Source organism: Ochotona curzoniae, unplaced genomic scaffold, assembly GCF_017591425.1.
Source record: "Ochotona curzoniae isolate NIBS_2020 unplaced genomic scaffold, NIBS_Ocur_1.0 contig_2927, whole genome shotgun sequence".
In the NCBI taxonomy this organism is placed as follows: domain Eukaryota; kingdom Metazoa; phylum Chordata; class Mammalia; order Lagomorpha; family Ochotonidae; genus Ochotona; species Ochotona curzoniae.
The window spans coordinates 7504686-7526421 of NW_024465654.1; the positions used below are offsets into that span (position 1 = coordinate 7504686).

The 21736-nt window shown below is 53.2% G+C and overlaps 1 long non-coding RNA gene across 2 annotated transcripts in view; it reads right to left on the bottom strand.

The window, feature by feature from the left end:
- The window catches only part of LOC121155512, a 65429-nt gene that overhangs the window by 25174 nt on the left and 18519 nt on the right, over positions 1-21736 (bottom strand). The window lies entirely within an intron of this gene.

The following is a 21736-nucleotide window of genomic DNA, read 5'->3' on the forward strand; positions in this document are numbered from 1 at the left end:
TTAACATTTTCAAGCTTTATTTACCATTTTGCCTAAAATAGTTGAGCTAATACTACATATCCTGAAGACAAGGAAAATGCACATTTCTTCTTCCTAGTTGGGGGAGGGAAGTTGCTGTCCTTCATTCCCCTTCCCCAAGCCACCTGCTGGGCCACCTGACCCCTTTCACCTGCTCACGCTCATCATGGAGCACTTGGCATGCCCACTGCCGTCACTGGCCCAAAGGGCTTTGCGGGAGTAAAGCTGGCTCCAGCACTACCCAGTTTACCAATGTAGCCATCTGCTACACTGAGGGCAACAGCTACACTGCCTGCTGGCCAATGGGCCTGGGAGCAGTCCTGGCAGCAGGTTCATGGCCCACGTTGAACTCCACATCCTGAACCAGCTCTTTATAAAGCCCATGAGAAGTGGCTGCCAGAAAGGAATTGGACTGGTTAATAATCCTTGGAAGAAATGGCTAAGAGGCCCAAAGTGGACAGAGAAGAGGACGACACTGGACTGGGGCTGGGACAGTGACGCCCAAGAGGAAGGAGGGTGGGCATGGAGGACAGCAGCAGTGAATATCTCAGCCAGAGCCCCAGGGTCAGAGCCAAGACCGGCAGCCCGGAGGGCCACGGGCACAGGGCGGGTGTGAGGTGTAGCTGCTAGAGGCTGCTGCTTCCACATAGTGCTTCCACCCAGGCGCAGGGGTGTCAGCTCCCATAAGCCACTGCAAGGCGGAGCTCAAACCACTGAACTCACCTACCACTAAGCAAATCTCCAAGGTTCTCCACAGGGTTGAGGGGGGAGGCAGGAAGGATAGGTCTACAGAGACCCAAGTCCTGGACCTGGAGCCTCACGGCCCTCAGCCATGGGAGAGAGGGAAACCAGCCTGCCCTCCAGCGGGCAGTGTCAGGCAGGCCACTCAGCGTGAATGCCCAACTTCAGTTACCATGGGTGTCCTGGGGCGGTCTGCATAGCACCTGCGTCACTGCTCTGCTCGGAGGGGTGACACTTCAGCTGCAGGTGCCCAGTCCTGCGAGGCCAGGCCTGTTGAAGCTGTGTGTGCATTTTAGATGGCCGTCCCCCTCTGCACAGACACTGCAAGCATCATGCCATCTGTGCATTTCACTCATTTTCTTGGTATTTTTATTTGACTATTAACACTGTCAATCTCAAAAGTCAAGCACATTTGTCTTTCATAGTTTCTTGGATTCCCTATCTTTGTTTTGGGGGACTTGCCTGTCACTATTTCTAAAAGAGCCTATAAAATCTTCTATTTTCTTATTCCTTACAGTTAGTAATTAAACCTGGCTCAAATTTACTTTTGTAATACTGTTTTTAGCACAGAGTGACACCATGCTTCTGGCAGATGTTTCTAAAGTGTCTAAAGTCCTCTCCTTGAACGTGCTGGGATCCCATATGGATGCTGGTTCTAATCCCGGTGGCCCTACTTCCCATCCAGCTCCCTGCCTGTGGCCTGGGAAAGCAGTCGAGGATGACCCAAAGCTTTGGGACCCTGCACCCACGTGGGGGACCAGGAGGAAGCTCCTGGTTCCTGGCTTTGGATTGGCGCAGCTCCAGCCACTGCAACCGCTTGGAAAGTGAAACATCGGATGGAAGATCTTCCTCTCTGTCTCTCCTCTCTGAATATCCACCTTTCCAATAAAAATAAATAAATCTTAAAAAAGAAAAGTCTCTGTACAAAGCAAACTGTCCTTCAACATTGTGAGGTCCTCCCATGGCCTGGAAGCCACACGGCCTTGGCCCTCTGTGCAGGTCCACACTGCACTTGGCCAGCTGGGCAAGCCAGGCCCGTCTAGAGCTGGGCTTCTGATCCAGCAGCTTCTATGGGATGTTGGGGGCTAAGGCCCAGCAATAGGCAGGCTCAGGCTTTCCATCCCGCTGGTCCGGAGACGGGAGACGCCAGACCCATGCTGCCCAAGCTCCCCTCACTGCAGCTGGGGGCCAGGGATACACAGAGACAGACTCAATCAAAAAATTCAGCCTCCACGGAAACAGTATATGCAGCAGAGTTCACAGCCAAGACTTACCCGGTTCCGAACTGATGCCACACAGTGGCAAGTGCTCACACACAGCCTGCTCTCTGAGCAGCAGGCTCAACACCGGCCTCCTGAGGCACAGTGACACCTCATCCCCCCCAGGAAACTCGTCAGGGCCCTGGGCATGCTGACATCACACTGGTAATGAAATGTGCAGCTGCCATTTGCTCCATTTTACAACTCTGAGGTGGCACAACAGCTTAAGCTGTTACCTGCAGTGTGGGCATTCCATTTGGGCACCAGTTCAAGTCCCAGCTGTTCTACTTCCCATTCAGCTGCATGCTAGTGTGTCTGGGAAATCAGCAGAGGATGACTGAAGTCCCCGAGTCCTGGCATCCCCAGGAGAATCCCAGACAGAACTCCAGGCTCCTGGTTTTTGTCCTGGCCCAGCCCCAGGCGTTGTAGCCACTTCAGCAATGAGCCAGCAGAGAGATCTCTCTTTCCTCCTCTTGTTCTATTTCTCTGCTTCTCAAATGTTTTAAAAACACCCTGAATGGCAGCCATGCCAGTGCCGAGTAGAAGGTGTTTGGGGAGAGACGCCAGAGGGGAACACGGTCTCCCACAGAGAATCAATCCCAGAACACTGCAGCAGAGCATTTAAGTGGCGGCCAAGTTGGTGCAAAGTGTGAGCAGGTACAGCACACATGCCACTTCTGTGAGCCATGCTCTGTGCACAGGGATGCTTGGATGAGGCACTGGGAATGGTTTATCCCTGAGGTTGTAAGTACCTCCCACTGTGGACCAAATACAAGTCCAGGATTTAAGCCCCAAGTTTAAGAACTCAGCCCTGCTACTGCATCAGTGCCCAGCAGATGCAGGGAATCCAAACCTTGCCAGTGGGGTACAGGTCACATGCTGGTCCCTTTGTCACAGTGACAGAACCAGGGCAGCCTCACCCTCTCTGGGAGACGTGTCAAAGTTCTCTGGGGGCTGCTGCAGCCCAAGTCCAGCCGAGGGAAGGTGGACGCCAAGGGTGAGTGTGTGTGTGAGTCCGTGAGTGTGTGTGTCCGTGAGTGTGTGTGAGTCCGTGTGTGTGTATGTGTGTGAGTCCGTGAGTGTGTGTATGTATGTGTGTGAGTCCGTGAGTGTGTGTGTCCATGAGTGTGTGTGTGTCCATGTGTGTGAGTCCGTGAGTGTGTGTGTATGTGTGTGAGTCCGTGAGTGTGTGTGTATGTATGTGTGTGAGTCCGTGAGTGTGTGTGTGAGTCTGTGAGTGTATGTGTATGTATGTGTGTGAGTTTGTGTACGTGTAACAGGAGAACAGGGTGAGGACAACCCTGAATCCAAAGAACAAAACAGCACCCGGCCTGTCATTCCCCACCTTCTGTCTCCGCAAGGAGCTGCCTGTGCAAGGAGCCCTGCGTCCACCACACACACTTGGTGCTGAGAACACACCACAACAGCAGCACAGCTAGTTCCCCAACACTCCCTGCACTTGAGAAAGTTACTTTAGATTGTCAATACTCATATTTTGTTGTGGTTTAAAAAGAAACGACTTGAAAAGTCCAGATCTACTGCCATGAACGTGTCAACCTGACATACCATCTTCACAATCGACCTTCCTTTCTAGCCTGAATAGCATAAAACCAGTACATTTGCTGTATATGGAAGTGTGGTCATCAGTAATGCTTTCAAAATGTGTAATTCTGGGCTCAGCATGGTAGCATTCTGGCTAGCATCCTCACCTTGAATGTCCCTGGGATTCCTTATGGGCACTGGTTTGTGTCCTGGCTGCTCCACTTCCCATCTGTTCCACTTCCTGTCCAGCTCCCTGCTTGTGGCCTTAGAAAGCAGTCAAGGACAGCCCGAAGGCTTGGGACCCTGCACCCACGTGGGAGATCCAGAAGAAGCTCCTGGCTCCTGGCTTTGGATTGGCTCAGCTCTGGCTGTTGCAGCAACTGGTTGTTGGGGAGTGAACCAACGGACAGAAGAGATTCCTGTCTCTCCCTCTCTGTAAATCTCCCTTTCCAATTAAAAACCAAAGTAATTCTGATAATTGATTTCTTTCCCAGAAAACAACTGCATCATGAGGAAAGGCCCCTGTGTATGTGGTTTACTTGAACGTGTCCCCTCCTAATAATCTCTCAGCATACCATCAGCGCAGGTGACCATCAGCTAACGCTGGCTGTCATGTTTGTCAGTGATGTGAAGAAACTCACCAAGGGCAGAGTCACGGCACACTCCGACCTGGAGGCCAAGCACCTGGCACCTGCCTTAGTTCCTTGTTTAGACTGAGTGCTCTTGGTGTGACCTGACTTTGGATAAGAACTGCAAAGGTTGGGCGAGTCCTGCCTCCAGCCAACAGGGACTTCTCCCCACTCTACTCAGCTGCCTTCACATTCATCACACCCACTTGTTGCTTCTATGTCAAGACCACAAACAATAGAAAGAATAATAAACAAGCCAGAGGCCTCACACTCAGTCTGGCCACATAGAAGCAGACAGATGAAGATGGTGGAAATTGCACTCAGAGAAGGGACGAGCCAGCACGTCCCCCAGGAGTCATGGGCAGGGGCTCACAGCCAGAGGCCCTGCACTCAGACACACATAAACAGTGGGTTCCCTAGCACCACCTGTACTCCAACACTCACTCTGAATGGGGAAAAGCCCACAGGATGGATCCACCCATCACTCACAGAACACTTGAACCTGTAGAACCAGAAGAGCCACATTAACCAGTTGTCCTCCACGCAGATGCCAGCCATGTGCACCAGGAGGTGGCATGCCGGGCCCACAGTGCTGTGTGGGCACATGAGGTGCTGCAAGAGCACACTGCTTCTTTGCAGATGATCGAGTTTGTCTTACTACTCACTTCCTGACAGATTTCTACAGTGTGCCTGCAAGAGCCTGACAGATTTCTACAGTGTGCCTGCAAGAGCCTGACTGATTTCTACAGTGTGCCTGCAAGAGCCTGACAGATTTCTACAGTGTGCCTGCAAGAGCCTGACTGACTCCTGACTGGGTGCCAGGCCTGAAACCAGGCACCTGCATCGGCTGATATCCAGGGGAATAGCAAGGAGTTTGCATCAGATGACAAACAATTTCCAAACAGCATCTCCAAGCGGGTAATTACAGTGCCGTGTATGTCTGAAGCTTGAGTGTTGCGGTGACACTGGCAGGGAGGGGTCCCTTAACTTGGTTTTGAAGCAAAGAACTAGCTCATGGGAGAGCTTGGAGACCCTCAGAGAGGAGGTATTTCCGCAGAGCTGTGAATGGGGTCTGACATGCACACCAAAAGCCCAGGCTCCTACAAATACTCAGAAGTCAACAAAGCCAGTGATAGGTAATATTCTGACGACTCTTTGGGTGTTGGTGACCCTGAAGATTTGTAAGGAAGCTAACTCGCCAACCTTGTGTGGCTCCAGGGGAACTGAAAACGAGGGGCACCCAATGCTTGCCCCAAATCACAGTGGACTCAACGCACAGAATCTGAAGCTACAGCTCTGAACACAGCGGGGGCGGGCTGACCCACCCACACCGAGCAGTGACGTCAGGCACCCCAGGAGGGAATGCAGAGCCAAGAAACAAATAACTGGTCACTGGGCGGCTGCCAGCTGGGCTTCACAAGGTTTGGATTGGCATGAAGAAGACTGGCCAGTGACTGACGGAGAACCCAGAGGGCTGGGAGGGCTACATTCCCAGTTCCCTTTCTCACCTCCTGCAAGTCAGCCCTTTAGGCTCCTGCGCAGCTCACCCCATCTCATTCTATACGCCCTTCTGTCGTGAAGAAACACCACCTGGCCCTAATCAAATGCTGATGTGTCCTCATTTGACACGACTGTATTTCTACCTTTGTTCCCCTGACGATTGCTGGTTTTGAAATTCCAGCTCTACGAGCTGTCTGAAGAGCATGCCTTTCTCAGCCACCCGCCTCTGCACCTTACCTTTGGTCTTCCCCCTCCCACCAGCATCTAGACCATTCACTGCCATGTATTACCTCCTGACCAGAAGGCAGCCTTGTTTGCCGTGGATTTGGCAGCCCCATCTTAATGCTGTTGTCACCTCATCATTTCACACACTGGGCAGCAACGTGCCACTCAAGGGGACTTGGATAAAACCTCACACCAAGACCCAGTTTGCACAGAACAAGCTTCACAGGGCAATCAACTTGCAATATTCACACTCAGGTATGCATCAAGCCACACCAAGACCCACAACGGAGACGACGGCTGAATTTGGCAACACTTAACCAGCTCTGGTCCAAGTCCCAGCCGAGATCCAGGGCATGCCTGTGCCAGTTACGGACGCTGTTATTTGCATGGCACACATCATGAGTTACACCATACCATAGAGAACGTCTCAATCCCAGCAACCCCTGTCTTAGTCCAATCAGCTATTTCATCATGAAATCAGATGCCTCGTCACCAGAGGTCATTAGGCAGGGAACGATTCCAGAACATTCTTCCCTGTCCCCCACCCCATCTCCCTTTGGTAGGCAAGCACTTGGATCTTCTGACTTAAAATTTTTTTAGCTTTTTTGTTTCATTTTATCTGAAAAATAGCAAGAGAGCTGCTATGAAAAGTTCACTGTACAGATACCTGCAGCAGCCAGGAAGGGGCCAGGCGCCCTACCCAGGAGGCAGGAGCCCCACCCAGGAGCCAGGCGCCCCACGCAGGAGCCAGGTGCCCCACCTAGGAGCCAGGAGCTCACCCAGGAGCCAGGAGCCCCATCCAGGAGCCAGGAGCCCCATCCAGGAGCCAGGAGCCCCACCCAGGAGCCAGGAGCTCACCCAGGAGCCAGGAGCCCCACCCAAGAGCCAGGAGCCCCATCCAGGAGCCAGGAGCCCCACCCAGGAGCCAGGAGCCCCACCCCGGAGCCAGGAGCCCCACCCCGGAGCCAGGAGCCCCACCCAGGAGCCAGGAGCCCCATCCAGGAACCAGGAGCCAGGCACCCCACCCAGGAGCCCCACCCAGGAGCCAGGAGCCCCACCCAGGAGCCAGGCGCCCCACCCAGGAGCCAGGTCCAGAAAGGGCCCCGGAGCATGATCAAGCCCACAAAGACGTCACTCGGTCTCTCTCCTTTTCTCTCATTCTGCCTTTGAAATAAACCTTCAAGAAAGAGAAGTGCGAAGGGACCGGACCACCGCTGCCCTCCCGGGGGTCCCGGCTGTCACTGGGCTTGCTGAGCACACAGCCTTTCCTGAGAACTGGCTGACACAGCAGAGCACTGGGGCCTTGGAACTGGCAAACCTCGCCCCCACCAAGCTGGGCCTGGACGTAGGAGTGTAGGGTGAGGGAGCGCACGGGAGGGCGAGCGGTGGGTTAGTCTGAAGGGTTCCATCTGGGGAGGAGGCTACAGGAACCCAGTCTGCAGCCAGCACACGGGAACCCAGCTCAGGGCCAGGACTCGCGCTGGAGGGAGGCTCCGAGTCCAAAGTGGCCTGCACTACTGTCCCAGGGCAGCCCACACCTCCCTGTGCCCCTGAACGCGCGGACAGAAGACGTCATGCCTCCGTGCGCCCACCCAGCCTGGGCCCGAGGCACAGCCCAAGAACTGAAGCCAGCGACGCGGGACCGAGAGACCTGGGAAAAGGTTGCGAGATTCGTGGTGAAGCCCCAGTCCGGTTCCAACGACTTACCTGGTGCACAGGCGGTCGCTCGGGGGACCCGGTCCGGGCTATCCTCTCCTGTAGAGTCGCCTCCTGACGCTACGGTGTGGTCCTTGGAGCTTGGCCTCGCCCACACCTTGTGCGTCCTCGGGCTCTCCTAGAACCAGGTGCCTCTCATGGTGCTAAGAAACCCGACCATTTATGACGCGCACCTGTGTGGTTGCAAGATGAGCCTGGTCTGCGCTAGTGTGTGCTGAAGTCCTGGAAGCGGCATCGCCCTGCATGCCAGGCTAGGGCACGAATCACGGGCTCGCTGATGCAAAGCAGCGGCAGCCCCTTCCCCTGTGCTCCAGAAAAACGAGTGGGCGTACCAAGGGGCAATGTGGACACAGCTTCCTGCCGCTTCTCCCATTCCACCCTGGGAACAGGGGGCTATGGACTCCCTCCGCTGCCATGGCAATTGGTCCTTGTCCCGCCGTCTTCTCTTGGATAGTACTTCTCCACATCCAGAGGCTAATTTCGCTGGCTGCAGTGGGTGGGGGGTGCCTTCCTCATGCGGGCTCCCTGCTGCCAGCCATAGGTGCCCATGCCAAAAGCTACACTCATCATGCTTGGATGACACAATCAGTCTGATGAGCAGGAATCTGAAAACACCAAAATGTACACAGCTCAAGGCAGCTGGAATTCACAAGCTCAGGTAGGTTTAAAATCTCCCACATGTGCATGTAATTTCATTAAACTCCAAGGCCTTAAAGAAGGTGGCGTGAATTTCAGGATCAAGGCAGTTGTGTTAGATTGAAATTACCCATTAATTGGTGGCCGGTGGGTCACAGTCAGAGCCCAGGGCCTTCCCTGTGTACAAAGCAGGATGGATCAGAGCCTCCTGCTCGACCCAGGAAAGCACACGCCTCTTGGCTGACATCACTTCGGAGGTGCAGGTGCAGCTGGTGGTAGCAGCCAGCCCTGTTCCTCATCCCAGCAACGGGGATCACAGAGGGAGAGATAAACACTGGAGAAGGGGGGGGGGGTCAACATGAGATCCGCTCAGCTGCACGGTAGCAGAGGTTGATGGGAAGAGCTGCAGCGATGACGACAGCCCAGGGTGGCAAGGAAGAACACACACGCAGGCTGGCTCATGGCACCCGTGTTTGTGTTGGCAGGCACTCAGCAGGTGTGCACATACAAAAAAAGGAACAAAGGAACAAAAAAGTCTTTGAGGTTATAAATGAGAGGAGGTGCCAACAACCACATGTACAGTAGTAACAGGGGCCATCCAGATCATTCCACTAACAGCCCGCCCATACTCTGGGTTGGTACTTGAATCCTGCCAGGTGTGTTGACTTTAATTTTTAAAGCTGGGGCTGGCACGGGGTGGGCTAATCCCCCACCCTGTGGCATTACCACCCCATACACGTGCCTACTAATGTCCCGGATGCTCCACTTCCAATCCAGTACCCTGCTTATGGTCTGGGATAGCAGCAGATGGCCCAAATGCTTGGGCCCTTGGACTCACATGAGAGACCTGGAAGAAGCTCATGGCTCCGGGTTCCTAGCTTCAGCCTGACACACACTCAGCTGGCTTCCAGCTTCAGACCGGCTCAGCTCTAGGCACTGAAGCCATTTGGGGGTGTGAACCAGCAGATGTTTCTCTCTCTCTCTCTAACCCTTTCAATTAAAAATAAATAATAATAATAAAAAATTAAGCTGAACCGGAAAGGACCCTGCTCAGTCTTAACTCTCCATGGTAATAGTAACCTACATCATGATGAAAGCTGGTAGAAAAAAATTGACAACTGAAAATCACCAAAATAGCAGAAATACGATTTTCCATTGACTCAGACCGATTTTGCCCGACACTTCAGAATCCCTGACATGGGAGTGTGCCTGACAACCAATGGTGTCTTACAACGCTATCCCTGCAGAGCATTTTTCCGTTACCTACAAATGATGCATCGAGACACACTGGTTCTGCACACACAGACACATCTGTCCTGGGCGTCCAGACAGCCAAAGTGAGTCCATGACACTGATGCTGCCTCAGAAAATCACTTGTCACTCAAGTTTCCTGGAATTGCCTGGTTTTCCAAAACTAGGCCAACTGTGGTGACCATCACTGGTCATATGTGGCTGTTTAAATTCAGAATTCATGTTGAATAAAACATCCCTTCCCAGGAGCACGGTGGTCATATGTGCATTGTGTTGGCTGCCATGGTGGACCATGGGTTCACAGGATGGCCATTTCTTCAAGTCGGAGCCTCAGTGTAGCAAATGAGCTCTCTTGGGACGCCAGTTCAGTGACATGAATCTGAGCAGAGCTGCACAGGCCTCCTGGCTTCTCTAACGCCCCATGTATCATTTATGAGGAATGGGACTAGTGAGCACATACCAAGGCGTGCAGTCAGCCAGCTCTCCGGTTGGTATCTTAATGATCAGGACCCTGGGGTTGGGTGCTCATGTCCTCCCTTCCCAGCTTCCTGCCAGTGCACACTCTGGCACACAGCAGTGGTTCCACAGTGTGTCCCTGGGTCCCTGTGCCCACTCAGGAGCCTGCGCTGGGTTCCCAGCTTCCTGCCAGTGCACACTCTGGCACACAGCAGTGGTTCCACAGTGTGTCCCTGGGTCCCTGTGCCCACTTGAAAGCCTGGGCTGAATTCCCAGCTTCCTGCCAGTGCACACTCTGGCACACAGCAGTGGATCCACAGTGTGTCCCTGGGTCCCTGTGCCCACTTGAAAGCCTGGGCTGAATTCCCAGCTTCCACCTGTAGCCCATCCCAGTCCTGTCTGTGCTAGGCATTGTTGGGGAATAAACCAGCCTGTCAAGTAAAAAAAAAAAAAAATACTAAGGGTGATTGGGAACAAAGAGATGGGAGCCTGCTCAGTGGTCAGGGGACAGGAAAGGCTGACCAGTGGGAGGGGGCACCTCAGAGGACAATGAGCAGGCCACTGGGCTGAGCGAATTGAGCTTGGTTGGTTGGTTTTCCTGCAGAGAGGGAAGTATGGATCTGATTTGAAAATGAGGTGAAGAGTAGCAATCCTTGAGGCAGGTGTCTGGCACAGCAGGTAGGACGCTCCCTGGGACACCCGCATCCCTTGCCGTCTCAAGGCCCAGCTCCACTTCCAACGCCAGCTGGGTGCCTGTCTCTGGGTCCTATCCAGGGTGGACACAGCCCCTGCACAGCCTCCTGGGGTGATCCAAGTCCCAGAAGAAGGAAACATGCTACCTTCATAAAGGGTCAGAATCTGATATGGCTGTGGACTCAGGGAAAGCCACTTCAAGTCACCAAGTCCAGAAGATTCTTTTGTACTTAAAAAGAGAGAGATGGAAGAAAGAAAGAAAGAGAGAAAGAAAGAAAGAAAGAAAGAAAGAAAGAAAGAAAGAAAGAAAGAAAGAAAGAAAGAAAGAAAGAAAGAAAGAAAGGGAGAAAGAAAGAAAGAAATAGAAAAATCTGGATGATTTCCAGCTTGCACAATTTCAAACAGAGGGGCATGGGAACCAGGAGGAGAGGGTCTGTGCCCAGGTCAGAGGGTCGCTGGGCCGGCAGACTTGCAAATGCCAAGCTCGTGTGGCTTCCAGGCCTGGCCATTCTTGGAGGCCAGCAGGTGGAAGGGAAGGAGGGGGTCTGACTCCACAGCTTTAACTGGAGTTGTCTGGATCCTGGGTTCACATGTCTGTGGCAGCATGCCTAGCTGGGCCCCCGTGTGCCAACAAACCCCATATGCTTTGGTTCTCTCCTTATCTTCTCAGCCAAGATAAGGCTGAAATGAGCACACTGCCAGAGAGTGGTGAAGCAAACACACACATTAGGCGGGGCTGGGTTGGCCCCTCTTGGCTCAATGCACTGAAGGCAGCCCAGGTCCCCACAGAGGACGCACCCTGCAAACATGTGCCCATCACAGCACACATGTCCTTGGGTCCTACAAGGGGATGCCCTCTGCTCCTTGAGAGGCAGGACACCATCCCTAACCAGCTTTAGAAAGGAAGCTGGGGATGCTTGGTGGATACCCCAACCCACATCCCAGTGCCCAAGTTCAAGCCCAGGCCCCTTCCTTCTGTCCAGCTTCCTGATGATACAGACAAGGAAGGGAGCCAGCAGGGAGAGCTGGATCGAGCCACCATCTCCCAGCTTTCCTCTGCTGACCCGGCCCCCCTGCTGACCCGCAGCCCCCCTGCCCACTGACCCCACTGACCTAGTCCCCCTGCTGACCCAGCATCCCTCTTACCTCTGGATCTAGCACTTCCTAAACTGGTGTCTTGTTCTGAATACTCAGGAAAAGCATGTGCTCTGTGTTTGAAAAAAGAGAAAAAGCTCTGTATGTTCATGTTTGTCCCTCTTTGTTTTCATGCCAAAATATTTGGATCCAAACTTATTTTCTAGTACTCCAAAACTTAAATAATTCAATTGGATGATGCTGAATGCCCCTGCACATACACAGTCCCCTCTTGATTCCTGCACCTTAGATGGTCTAGTCCCCAGAGACACTGAAATCACCACCTTACTCCCCAAGCACATAAGTCTACCCCCCAAAACCTAATTGAACAAAAACATTTTAGCCCTTAATAAAAACCAAAGAACTTTACCTATAACATGCAAAGACAGGGGCCCGGCGCGGTGGCACAAGTGGTTAAAGGTCCTCGCCTTGCACGCCCAGGATCCCATATGGGCGCCGGTTCTAATCCCGGTAGCCCCGCTTCCCTTCCAGCTCCCTGCTTGTGGCCTGGGAAAGCAGTCGAGGACAGCCCAAAGCTTTGGGAACCTGCACCCGCGTGGGAGACCCGGAAGAGGCTCCTGGCTTCGGATCGGCATAGTATCGTCCGTTGCGCTCACTTGGGGAGTGAATCATCGGATGGAAGATCTTCCTCTCTGTCTCTCCTCTCTGTATATCCGCCTTTCCAATGAAAAAAATAATAAAAATAAATCTTTAAAAAAAAACATGCAAAGACAGGCTAGGCCAGATACAAAGTCACAAATGTAGGAAGCTTTATAGGTAGTGGCAACAGCTGAAAACTCACAACTGCATTTACTTATTGACTCATTCAGTTGAGTGCCAATTCTAGCTGCTCTATTAAGGGATGAAGGTATCTTTTTAATCTCTTTTTAAAAGATGTATTTATTTGTTTGAAAGCAGAGTTACAGAAAGAGTAAAAGGAGAGACAGCGAGAGAGAGCTCTTCCGTCTGCTGGCTCCCTCCCCAAACTGCTGACCTTATTGAGTCCCCACCCTGCTGTTCACACCCTAATCCCCTATCCCAACCCGGGGTTCTCAGCGGCTGTCATTAGCATTCTGTTTCTCTCTCTCATTGTGGAGTGAGCGTACACTGTCGTGATGGTAAGAGGGAGACCCTTTGCACTCACTCTTTTCACAAGTGGATCCCAGCCTCCTGTTGCCATGGGGGCTGTGGTGCTCACCAGGCCATGTGAGACTGCAGCCTGCCACAGCCCTCCCTCTTCCAAAGGAGGGGGAGGGGAGAAGGGAGACATGTCCCTGCTTTTCAGAGGAAGACATAGCCATGAGGTAGGGTGGGGTGTGCAGATCGCCACACTCACACGGCACTACATCTGAGTCAAGCTGCTCCCTGGGACTCCTCACTCAGCTGCTGCCCCCGGCACTTGCCTACCACCGACTCTGTCGCTACAGGTCACAGGACTGGCTGACCCCGGCATCATAGCAGCAGAACCAGCAGGCAGGAAATTGTCTCTGCTTTTATAGATGGGGGTCCAGGGGTGAGCGGTACAGGGACCTTCTGCAGGTTGCATGGGTGGGAGTGGCTATGGAGGCCTGGCCCTGGCAAAGGCCTTTCTGTGAAGTCTCATGTCCTGGCCCCAGTTGTCGTGCAAGGCCCTGTGACTGCAGACTTTTCTAACCAACAAGGCCCAAGTACTGGGCAGCAGTTAGATCTGCACTGTGCAGTCAGTGCTACCCGGGAAGGTGAGCTGAGTCCCCATCCACAATGATGCAGTCCCTTTCCAAAGCAGCCCAAAGAGCAGGCCATCCCAACTGTCAGCTCAGCGATCCCTGGAACTCCCACAGAGGGAGGGGAGGGTATTGACCAGATGCCCCAAGGGGCCAGCTCTGGGCACCCCCCAGGACCCAGAAGCTGCTCATAGCCAAGGCCCACCCAGGGATCCACTACTGTTCCACCTCCACCATTGCTGGTGCAAACCACATTACAACTCATTGCTCCTGGCTACAACAGCTGAAATACACAGGATGTGGGTGACAGCTGTGTAATCCACCAGGAGCTTTCCAACTCCTATCAGCCCAGGCACCCTGGGTCCTGCCCACTGACTTGCCATCACCAAGCAGCCACTGAGGGCAACAACAACTGGGGTAATTGATTTCCTGGGTTGCAAGGAACAGGAGGGAAAAACTGTCCTCCAACTATGGCATCAAAGCGCACACAGCCAGCAGATCAGCACCAGTGTAGACCATGTCCCAGCTGATCAGCGCCAGTGTAGACCATGACGGGGTGAGAGCTGTTGCCTCGCTCCTTAGACAGGCACTTACAGAGGCCTGACTTGAGCTTTCCACTAATGGGCACTGTGTGAGGCAATGGTGTTGGCTGAAGCAGACGGGTTCACACTGACAATGTGCATGACTCACACTGAGTTATCTGTTCTTGGCTTCAGCCGGGCCTGCCCCCACACGCTTCAGTTATTTGGGGGAGTGAATCAGAAGACAGCAGCCCCCTTTCTGTTTCTCAAATTCAATTTTTAAAACTTGTATTTATTTATTCGAAAGAGTTGGAGAGAGAGGGAAAGACGGAGAGAGAGATCTTCCATCTGCCAGCTCACTTCCCACATAGCCAGAGCTGGGCCAAGCCAAAATTAGGAGCCAGGAGTTATCCAGGTCCCCAAGTGGGTTGCCATGGTCCTAGAACCTGGGTCATCCCACTGTTTTCCCTGAGACCATCAGCAGGGAGCTGGATCAGAAGTGAAGCCACTGGGACGAGGAATTCCGCACTGCAGACAGTGATGTTACCACGGGATTCCCACTGCAGACAGTGATGTTACCACGGGATTCCACACTGCAGACAGTGATGTTACCACGGGATTCCACACTGCAGACAGTGATGTTACCACGGGATTCCCACTGCAGACAGTGATGTTACCACGGGATTCCACACTGCAGACAGTGATGTTACCACGGGATTCCACACTGCAGACAGTGATGTTACCACGGGATTCCCACTGCAGACAGTGATGTTACCACGGGATTCCACACTGCAGACAGTGATGTTACCACGGGATTCCCACTGCAGACAGTGATGTTACCACGGGATTCCCACTGCAGACAGTGATGTTACCACGGGATTCCACACTGCAGACAGTGATGTTACCACGGGATTCCACACTGCAGACAGTGATGTTACCACGGGATTCCCACTGCAGACAGTGATGTTACCACGGGATTCCACACTGCAGACAGTGATGTTACCACGGGATTCCCACTGCAGACAGTGATGTTACCACGGGATTCCCACTGCAGACAGTGATGTTACCACGGGATTCCCACTGCAGACAGTGATGTTACCACGGGATTCCACACTGCAGACAGTGATGTTACCACGGGATTCCACACTGCAGACAGTGATGTTACCACGGGATTCCACACTGCAGACAGTGATGTTACCACGGGATTCCACACTGCAGACAGTGATGTTACCAGCTGTACCACAAAGCTTCAAATAAGCTTTTTTTTTTTTCTTTTTTTAAGGTTGATTAGATTTCCTAGGTAGCAAATGCAGGAATGCTCATTTTGCAGGAAAGAAGTCTAAAAAAAAAAATACCTAAAAATGAGACCTAAATCCAACAGACATTAGTATCAGCAGTATTCACTGTTAGAGCCTGTGTTCTGTTGGAGTGTGTCTGGTCCATGGAGAAGGGCTGTTCCATGTCATGGCTGGAAGATCTAGGAGTCCAAGCTTACAGCTGCCTCACCGAGCACAAGACAGCAAGCCACAGTCACACCCTCACATGATGTGTGCAGTGCCAGGGCACATGCATGCTGGTTCCAGACAGCGAGTGAGAGATCCCCAACAAGGCTTCACACACAAGAGAAGCACGATCAAGCAGGCTTCTGGCTGCGTTTTTAGGAAGCACGAGAGCTGCCTCCCAAGAGATCTTACACGGCTTCAACATTTCTATCAAAGGCACCATTTCTCATGTTTGCCCAACTCCAGGCTTTGTGCATATGCCAACCAGCTTAACCCTCATGTCACCCTGAATGTGGAATCGCAGCTCCATGAGCCGGATAAGGCAGCTGCAGCCAGGCACACGAGGCTTGCTCAGGGCCTCCCAGTCCTAATAAACTTCTCTAAGGATGTGTGGGCAGAATCGCCGGATCTAGACAGCAACTGTAATGACCACTTTCGTGACAACTCTGAAAAGTGTTTGGCAACACTGACCGCCACTGCAGCTGGTAAATGCAAGGAAAAAGACAGAGAGAACCCAGCACACTTAGCAGCACGCTCTCCTGCTCTGTCCCAAATAACCACTCCATGTGGGCACAGTCAACCCTCGCGTGACTAACATGTGGAGCTTCGCATCAGGTGTTTCACTACATATTCCACAAAGCCAAAGAAACGTGGCAGTCCTTATTGTAGAGACCCGGCATTCCCTAGCAGTCCTGCTTCTTTTTCCTGAAGTGTACAACTTGGAGGACCCAGGAGATGCATAATATTAAATGGCTCATGTTAGTAAACTCCAAACAGCTCTTGTTTGTATTATCAGTTTCCTCCTAATAAAACGACAGCAGCCACACTCCCTTAGTGCTTGAGGGAACCTAGATTATTCAACACCACTCCGAAGAGTCAGCATCCAAAACATCACCAAGATTGTGCGTCCAAGGACTCCAGCTGCTCCAGCAGCCAGCAGAGGACAGGCACAGGTGCACAGCCCTGCCTTCCCGGGGCTGAGGCTAATGAACACGGGAGAGAGGAGACACAGCTAGGTGTTGAGGAGATGGTTAGCTGGGCTCTGGAGGACACATGGCATTAGGAAGGCAGAGGGGACGCTATGAAAACTTCTGACCCAAGTCTGTAAGAGTGAAGGGCTGGCCTTCCTGGCAGCCTAGAGAGGGGGATCCTGGCAAGATGGGCTGATTCACGCTTTTATTTCACCCCACAGTTAACCTGCAAGAGACAGAATTCTCAGGTTCCAGACCAGCTGTGTGAGGCTGTTTCATCCCAAGAAAGCACACACAGAAAGTGACTTTCTCAACAGCAGGTGATGTGACAGACCAGAGCCAGGGCTGCTTCCCCGGCTGAAGCCAGCAGCCACACAAGACCTGACTTGGCCAAGAAAGAGGATGCCCTCCCCGCTCCCCCCTTCCAGCGAGGACCTCCTTTCCTCCCCGGGAAACTCTGCACCTGCACTGCTTCCTACGACAAAGAGCCACAGGGTGGGGCCAACTCACACCAACTCACACCGTTCTTTTCTCCTTTGTATAGGTTATGCCCTGGAAAATTCGAGGATGAATAATACATTCAATTAGTCCAGCACTTTCCTGGAAATGTCTCTAAAAGCAGATGACAGAGCTCCATAATCAAACTGCCGCCCACACTTGCATTCTACTCCGTCTCTCCCACGGGGAAGGCACTGCTTATACACACAGTCGCTTACAAATACACACGGCTATTTTTATCTTACTTTCCATGCTGGATATGGCGTTTGCCTTACATTGCAGAGAAAGAGCTGCCTCTGTGAGGGGAGATGACGCGCTGCTGACAGCGCGAACCGCACCCGGACAAGCCGCGTGGACAGCGCGAACCGCACCCGGACAAGCCGCGTGGACAGCGCGAACCGCACCCGGACAAGCCGCGTGGACAGCGCGAACCGCACCCGGACAAGCCGCGTGGACAGCGCGAACCGCACCCGGACAAGCCGCGTGGACAGCGCGAACCGCACCCGGACAAGCCGCGTGGACAGCGCGAACCGCACCCGGACAAGCCGCGTGGACAGCGCGAACCGCACCCGGACAAGCCGCGTGGACCCAGGCCTTGGAACATCTTTACATTGTTTCACTTCAATCAACAGACTTTAATTCAAGCAAATGTCTGACTCCTAACTGCAAACTTCCAAGAATACCTTCTTTTTCAGGTTTTTTTTTTTTTTTTAATTGGAAAGTCTGATTTACAGAGAGAAGGAGAGATAAAGAGAAAGATCTTCCATCCACTGGTTCACACCCCAAGTGGCCCCAGTGGCCAGAGCTGAACCAATCTGAAGCCAAGAGTCAGGAGAGACTTCTGGGTCTCCCACGCCGGTGCGGGGTCCCAAGGTTTTGGGCCATGCTCTGCTGCCTTCCCAGGCCACAGGCAGGAAGCTGGAAGGGAAGTGAAACAGCTGGGACATGGATAGGCACCCATATGGGATACCAGTGTGTGCAAAGTGAAGACTTTACCCACTAGGCTACTGCGCCAGGCCCACTTTCAAGATCTGAAGGCTGTTTTGGGTCCCAGGTCCCACCTCTTGGAATCTAATACAGTTCAGAGCTTCAGACACAGGACCCCAGACTAAACATGCCGTCCTCATCAGGTCTGTTTGCTGTTGACATGAACTGCCTCCCTTCGTTGTCATGAAGATTGTCTTCCCTCGGCACTGTGTTTACCGATGGCCAGCGTGCGCCAGGGGCAGAGCGGAGCACGGGGGTTGTCCCGACTGAGTCAAGCAGATAGATGCCATGGGGGCCTGCATGATCCGGAGGGGAGGGGCTCGGCATCCTCCCAGGGGTGCAGCACATCGGGGAGACAGAGAAGGACGACCCAGCTGCTGAGGGTGGCTGCCACGGGCCACGGAGGTCAACAGCACAGCCGCGAGCTGCCAGTTCAACCAGGCTGCAAAGCCCACCTCTGCTTCCCGGAAGAGCTCTGGCAAGACACCGCAGGCAGAGGTGAGCACGCCATGCCACCAACACCAGTGGGGACGTAGTGTTTGTACTGCCACGATTTAAACCTTATGTATTTATGCAAAAATAAGTATAAAATGTGTACTATTATAAAATGTCATGTACTACATATTTATAGTTGTCTAAATATACTTTGTAAATCTATAAAGGATATATAAAACATGTTTTACCTATTATATATTGCATATAGCATTTTATGTACATGACTTACATTGTTATAAAGCATATTATTTATGTGAAATACATTTAACATAAATCATGTGTTCATACATATTACAAATGTAAGCCTATTACACACTAAATGGTACACTACACTTAGCAGGTAAACAAAAGCTGGGTGTGCCGCCCGCGACTCCTCCTCACTGCCAGCCTCGCTGTGGTCACGAGGGACGCAGATGCACCCGGGACTAAGTCTTGCCCTCAGGGGTGTTTGGCGACTGAGGGACTGGCACAGCAAGCAGCTGTAAGGAGGACAGCATCAGGCACAGAGTGCAGGGCTGGGGGGGTGGGAGGGTGTCCTCACCACAGGGCAGCAAGCAGGGGGTCAGCACGCCCCTCCCGAGCTCACCCTCATCACCCTAAAACGCAGTGTGTGACAGCTTCCACCGAGACCACACTGGCCCGGCACAGGCTGGACAGCGGACCCCCCAGGGTGCACAGTGAAGACTCTAGAAAGCAGTAGCCTGTGCTCATGGCCCTGCCCCAGCCCCCACCTCCCCACAGGGCACAGTCACCTAGTGCACCCCAGGCAAGAAGTCGCAGGCCCTTGGCACACACCACCCACCACATCACCGACACAGGACACAGGTCTCAGAGACAAGTCGGTCACAGTGTGTGTCAAGCGTGACCATGACAATAAAAAACAAGAAGGGGACAGCAAGGACATGGAAAAAGACAGAGAGGAGGGCAGGAAGCAGCCTGCCACGTAAGCACTCGGAGCTGGCAGCTCCTCCCGGGGCTGTGCCAGCCACTCCCTCCGGGCACACGAGGCAGTGAGGAGTCCCACTCGCCCCGTGGGGACAGGCAGAGCAGGCTGCTTCCCACTCCCCGCACGCTGCAGCTTTCTAGATGGGTGTGGGCTCACCTGGTGCACTGAGCCACTGCCTCTCCATGCTTTGCTTCTGTCCTCTTAGAGCTCTTCATGCCTGTGCGGTGGCAGCTCAGCCACTGACCCTCCGTTCTGCTGCCTAGGGAGGCGCCATCCGACTTGGATCTTAAAAGGCCAGAGCAGCAGGTGTGAGCCCAGGAGGCGGGAGACAGCTTTCCATGGCCCCTTCTGCAGCTGACTGCTCTCTGCTCTGCGCCCCCCCCCCCCCGCCCACAGACATCCACACACACATTTTCCACTGGGATGAGGAGAAGGGGGGCTGAGTGGAAGAAAAAAAAAAACCCAATCTAGACATCACAAGCGAAGTCTTCTGCCCTCTGCAGAAACAAACCAGACTTCGTGGCCCTGGCCAGACTGGCCAGGGAGCGTCTGCACAGAGGTAGCCACAGACCCAAGCAGTGAAACCCATGGCAGAGGTCCCACTGTGAACACCACAGCCAAGCCCGGGAGCGTGCCGGGACTCCAGAGGCAAAGGCAGAGCACCTGCCGAGCACACAGATGGAGCTAACTCCCCTGCCTGCCCTCTCCGTCCCAGCTCCTCTCAGGGCTGCATGAGATGTGAACCTCCGCCCGGTGGCTTTCCACCTGTACGCACGGCTGAGAAGCTGAGAGGCGGCCACAGCTGGCAAACTGGCTAGATTCCCCCCATTCTCAAATCCACCAGCTCCTGGGGAGCTGGCGTTAGGCCTGCCAAGATTACATGTGCTCCATGACTTTCTTGCCTTTACTGCCACTTCTATGTTGTCTGCAGTAGCCTGGGCTCTGCCGTGGGCACTGGCAGTACAGGAGCCGGGAGGGGCCACCTGGAGCTGTATCCAAGTAGGTGTCACACACAACATTGATTTACATGTGAACTGTGAGGGGTATCGAGATGAAAAGGGGCTGGCATTGCGGTGCAGCAGGTTAAGCCAGCTCCTGTGACACCAGCAATCCCCATGACTGCGGGTTCGGATCTCTGTTGCTTCGTTTCTGATCCAGCCCCTGTTAGTGCACCTGAGAAGGTAGCACAAGACTTGCAGCTCCTGGGGAAGACCAGATGGAGTTCCAGGTTCCTGACTGCAGCCCAGCCCAACCCTAGCTAGTGGAGGCCTTTGCAGACTGGACAGCGGAATGGAAGTTACCTTTCTGCCTTTCCCTGTAACTTTGCCTTTCAAACAAAAAACTTTTTAAAAAAATCAGAACAATAAAGCAGTCAGAGGGGCAAAAGGAGGGCAGGGGTAGGTTGGTGTGGGCAACAAGGGGAGGCAGTGAGCCCTGTTGAGACCTCAGGAAAGGGGGGAGGCTGAGGGGTCAGCAGGGCAAAGGGCCTGGGATGGAAGCTGCTGGTACTGCTGGCGACCCGGACAGTGGGGGAGAAGCCACCGTCAGGGGAGGTGTGATTATGCTGCTGGTGCAACTGCCAACATTTTAAGTCACTTGAATTTTTGTAAAGTTTGCTTTCACTAAGTATCCCCATCGAATCCCCTTATCCAGGCATACTTGCGTTTCAGGACTTGGAAATAACCAGTGTGGATGCAATGCCACCGGGGGCTGCTGGGGCACTTTTGGAGCTGTTGTCCCTTCCTAGGGGGCCAAGGGGCACAGGGATGCCTGCCCCACACCTGGCAGTTCCACTCCACATTACTGAGTGTGGCGTTGCTGCCTACTCAAGAACTGATGTCAATGACACACAGTTTGGCTTTTGTTAGCACAAGATATAAACATTGACAAAGTTCTAGTGCTTTCACACGGTGTCCCACGTACCCTCAAGGGACATGTCCTGGTTCTGAGCTCAGTCCCAGAGACGTGGGCACTAGGTAAGCGCCCCATCAACAGAGAAAGGCCCTCTACAAACTGCAAAGACGGGGTCAGAAGAGTGACTCAAAACACACTGCCCAGGAGGAATTAGAACTCGCAGAGGCACCAACGTCCAGGGAAGTGCCAAGAGCAGGGCAGGCAGAGCCACCCATAAAGAAGCAGTGAAACCGAGACTGAGAGCAGACAAAAGCACCCACTTTTGCACCTCAAGGGAGGTCCCCAAAGCCACAGGATGCAGAAGCAGCACACACAAGCCAATACGCAAACGTGCCATGGCTGATACAGAAGTGGTCAGCTCAATCCCATTGAATGACCAAGCATATGAATGATCTCCAA